Raw genomic sequence first — 5,378 nt, 5'->3', positions numbered from 1 at the left:
ACTATATCACTAATTGGGATTGTTAGAGATGTTGAAGTCTTGTGTGGGAAAATAAAATATCCTACTAATTTTCTTGTTCTTGGTTCTCCACAAGATGACATTTGTCCCATTATATTTGGTAGACCTTTCTTGAACACTGTTAATGCTAAGATAGACTGTGAGAAAGATATTGTTACTGTTGGTTTAGGGGACATGTCACATGATTTTAATTTTTCCAAATTTCGTAGACAACCCCATGATAAAGAATTGCCTAGTAAAGATGAAATTATTGGTCTTTCTTCTATTGTCGTGCCTCCTGTTGATCCTTTTAAACAATATTTGCTAGACCATGAAAATGATATGTTTATGAATGAAAGAAATGAATTAGATGAAATATTCTTTAATCAAGGGCCTGTTTTGAAACATAACTTGCATGTTGAAATCCTTGGAGATCCTCATCCACCCAAGGGTGATCCCGTGTTTGAGCTTAAACAATTACCTGATACTTTGAAATGTGCTTATCTTGATGGAAAGAAGATATATCCTATTAACCTTTCAGAGCATGAAGAAAATAAATTATTGAAAACTCTGAAGAAGCACGGTGCCACTATTGGATATACTCTTGATGATCTTAATGGCATTAGTCCCACTCTATGTCAGCATGAAATTAAATTGGACCCTGATGCTAAACCAGTTGTTGAGTATCAGTGACCGTTAAATCCTAAGATGAAAGAAGTGGCAAGAAATGAAATACTAAAGATTCTGGAAGTAGGTATAATTTATCCTATTGCTGATAGTTGATGGGTAAGTCATGTTCACTGTGTTCCTAAGAAGGGAGGTATTACTGTTGTTCCTAATGATAAGAATGAATTGATCCCGCAAAGAATTGTTACATGTTATAGAATGGTAATTGGTTTTCGCAAATTGAACAAAGCTACTAGAAAAGATCATTACCCTCTGCCTTTTATTGATCAAATGGTAGAAAGATTGTCCGAACATACACCATTTTGCTTTATAGATGGTTATTCTGGTTTCTCTCAAATACACGTGTCAAAAGAGGATCAAGAAAATACCACTTTTACTTGCCATTTTGGTACTTTTGCTTATAGATGTATGCCTTTTGGTTTATGCAATGCACGTGCTACCTTTCACATATGTATGACTACTATATTCTCTGACTTCTGTGAAAAGATTGTTGAGGTTTTCATGGATGATTTCTCCGTTTATGGAACTTCTTTTGATGATTGCTTAAGCAACCTTGATCGAGTTTTGCGGAGATGTGAGGAAACTAATCTTGTCTTGAATTGGGAGAAGTTCCCCTTTATGGTTAATGAAGGTATTGTCTTGGGGCATAAAATTTCTGAAAGAGGTATTGAAGTTGATAAAGCTAAAGTAGATGCTATTGAAAAGATGTCGTGTCCCAAAGATATCAAAGGTATAAGAAGTTTCCTTGGTCATGCTGGTTTCTATAGGAGGTTTAATAAAGACTTCTCTAAAATTTCTAGGCCTCTCACTAATCTCTTGCAAAAAGATGTTCCTTTTGTCTTTGATGAATGTGTAGAAGCATTTGAAATACTTAAGAAAGCCTTGATTTCTGCACCTATTGTTCAACCACTTGATTGGAATTTACCCTTTGAAATTATGTGTGATGCTAGTGATTATGTTGTTGGTGTTGTTCTAGGACAAAGATTTGATAAGAAATTGAATGTTATTCATTATGCTAGAAAACTCTAGACAGTGCCTAGAGATATTATGCTACTACTGAAAAAGAATATTTAGCAGTTGTTTTTGCATGTGATAAGTTCAGATCTTATATTGTTGATTCCAAAGTAACTGTTCACAGTGATCATGCTGCTATTAAATATCTTATGGAAAAGAAAGATGGTAAACCTAGACTTACTAGATGGATTCTCTTGCTGCAAGAATTTGATTTGCATATTATTGATAGAAAGGGAGCTGAGAACCCTGTTGCAGACAACTTGTGTAGGTTAGAAAATGTTCTTGATGACCCACTGCCTATTGATGATAGTTTTCCTGATGAGCAATTAGCTGTCATAAATGCTTCTCGTAATACTCCATGGTATGCTGATTATGCTAATTACATTGTTGCTAAATTTATACCACCTAGTTTCACATACCAGCAAAAGAAACATTTTTTCTATGATTTAAGACATTACTTTTGGGATGACCCACACCTTTATAAAGAAGGATAGATGGTGTTATTAGACGTTGTGTAACTGAGCATGAACAGGAACAGATCCTACGCAAGTGTCACCCCGAGGTCTACGGAGGACACCATGCTAGAGATAGAACTACACACAAGGTATTACAATCTGGTTTTTATTGGCCTACTCTCTTCAAGGATGCTTGTAAGTATGTCTTATATTGCGATGAATGTCAAAGAATTGGTAATATTAAAATCTCCAAGAAATAACCGTAGCTCATCTTGAGGTATATTGATGTGATATAACCAACGAACAAAGTTGTCTCTTAGTTGTCCTTGAAAAGGTCCATAAACATTAACCAAAGTCCACTTTTGGTTATTATTAGCTGAGGAAAAGTTAATTATAATGCCAAAACTCTGAGCCTCAACCAGAGAACCCACAAGTGCAGAGGAACTCCGTAATACCAAAATCCCACCAGATGCTCCCATAGAAGGGGAGTAGGCAAAATTATCAAAATGTTTAGGGCAAAATTTTCTAATGGATCTTTGATCAAAATAATCACACTTGGTTTCTTGCAAACAGATAATAGAGCAATGATTTTCTTCAATTTTTTCTCTAACAGCCCTCTGTCGAATTTCAGAATTTAAGCCCCTAACATTCCAACATCGAACTTTCTAGTCCTTGTTATGATGTGCATTCATTGGAAAACATAATAAAGTAAGAGAGCATACACAATACTACATAATTGCACTGTGAATAATAACCAGCCGTCATAATATATCACAGCAGGCAAAAAGTACCACCAACTGACAGAAAAAAGTCTGAAGAAAAACAGACAAAAGCACAGTCACGACAGTACAAGGGATCTGCCTCCCTATAATGAAGCAAATTGCATCACTCAACATCAGGAACTGGTTGTTCTTGAGACTGCTTGGGAGCAGCCATAAGCTGCTCCACAGATAATTTCCCCTGTGGTATGCCTAGATAAGCTCCAAGTGTCTGCATGACAGCTATCGAGGTTGGAGAAGGAACATCATGTGCTGCATCTTCTGATACTTGATTGACAGGTTCATTCCTTGGCTTCTTTGCTCTTGGTTGACGAAGAGGTTTGGGATTCATAGGTATGGCAGAAGTAGAACCCTGGAGCTTGGCAGCACTCCTGGTCATCCGTCTGTCAGAGAAATCTGGTCGTTGAGCTGCTATTTTCCTCTGTTTCTTCTTCTGCTTGCCAGAAGAAGTGAAGTTGATGCTTGCAGAGACTGGAGGCTGAAGAGAGACATGTCCATCATCAGTAACCACCTCTTCAAATGACAATTTTCGAGCAATAGTTTTTGAGGGAGGTGGCAGAGCCAAATAAGAGTATGACTGCTGCATCTTGGGCCATTGGAAGGGCACCAAATTCTCAAAAGTAGTTACCAAGATCTTTTGAGAGGAGATTGAATGTCCTCTAATCCAAACTGCAACTGAGGTGGGATGGAAGCTGTCAGGAAGGTGGGCATAAGAGAGAAAAAAGACCTCTTCCAAATCATATCCGGAGGCAAAACAGGTCCAAACATTATGCGAGCTGCTCCAACAATAAGTGGAGGCTGAAGAGGAGGCTGGTATGGTATAATAGCAAGGTGGTTTTCCTCATTGAGCCCCTCCACATGTTGATATTTCCCATGTTGCAGAGGGATAGCTAGCTGAATTTCCTACACATCAAGAGGCTGGTTCTGCTGATCCTGAAGGAGTTCCTCAGGCTGGATAGGCTACATATTTGCTAACTGAGGCTGCAAAAAATCATGTCGAACTTGCTGCTCAGGAGGCTGATTGGGCCCAAAGACAGGTTGGGTTAGGAGGTCATGCTGGTCCTCCACCAAATGTACCAATGGCTATGCTGGGGGCCCAATGATAGGAGCATCCACTAGGCCCAAATGAGGCCCATCAACTGCAGGCTAGTTGTGCTGAGATGACTCGTTGGAGCCCAGGGAGGGGTTTTAAACCATGGAGTTTTGATCTTGTGGCACATGCTTCTGTACTTGGTCTTGCTCGTTGTGCTGATCATGCAAAAGTTGGCCCCCAACCCTCTCCTTGATCCTGCGGTGGCTACTGCGGCTCCTCAGGCTGAATGGGTTATGGAACATTGTTCTAGCCAAGTGCAGGATATGGTGGAAGAACCCAGAACTACTCCACGGGTTGTAGCTCACCTGGCATTGGATGAGGCTTGCCGTCGAAAGGCATTATATACTAATCTTGGGGAAACTGTTCTGCAAAAGTCACCATCAGAATGTTGCACGAGGCTGTCCAAGACACAACAGCGCCCCCCACGGTTGCAAACTGACAAAAAACAACATCCCTTGGAACCAAAATGTTATCAGGGGAAGAAGCATACACCAGAGAGCGAACTAGCCGATCATCATCCTCATTCCAATAGTGTAATTGCCCAAAAGTGTCAACTACCTCTGCCAAATTCTCTGCATTGCGGTAATTAAGCGGTACTCCAATGAACATGATCCAACCAGTGCGGTGACCTTGTAGGGCATGATAACCTTCTCCATCATCATGATTAATGAACCACAAGAAAATCTCCTCCCCATGCTGATTCAGACCAAGCGCCCATGGAGGGTGATTGACCAAAGCACTACGCACTACTGGGTCTTGCATCTGATAGAGGCCAACACTTGGAAACCAAGTTTGAGTAGACAGTACCGGGAGTTGTACCTCGTCGAGGATGAAGTCTCGTACTTGTTGTCGAAGATGAGGCATGTCCTCTGGCTTTGGGATTGGCTCCACAATCCCAACCGTGTAAGATTCATGGCGACATGGTGTTCTTGCCGGAGTGTAGTATGTGCGGGGCACTCGATGCGGGCCGGCGTCGACGATGTCATGGCCAGCCGGGAGAAAATGCCTTGGATCAAGCTCATAGTTGGCCATGGCCGGATGTGGAGGTGGAGTAGGGGGCAGCGGTGGCGATGAGGAATCGGCTGTCTGCAAAGGAGGGGAATCCTAGGGTGTGGCAGAGGATCTTTGCACTGTTTGGAAGCTTGAAGCGTCGGTAGGGGTTCGACCCTTGGGAACCCAAACTTTTAATTCTGGGGGCGACCGCGTACACCCTTTTTTAACGTGACCGAGACAGAAACACCCACGACAACGTGTCTCGTTCGTGCATTTATCCAAAGTGTGACCCATACCCAAGCAACACGGGCAATCCCAGACTTTTGCCGCAAGTTCATCCAGGCCTTGCAAGTCACATAC

Source organism: Triticum dicoccoides, chromosome 6A (assembly GCF_002162155.2).
Source record: "Triticum dicoccoides isolate Atlit2015 ecotype Zavitan chromosome 6A, WEW_v2.0, whole genome shotgun sequence".
In the NCBI taxonomy this organism is placed as follows: Eukaryota; Viridiplantae; Streptophyta; class Magnoliopsida; order Poales; family Poaceae; genus Triticum; species Triticum dicoccoides.
This window is presented reverse-complemented; position numbering follows the sequence as displayed.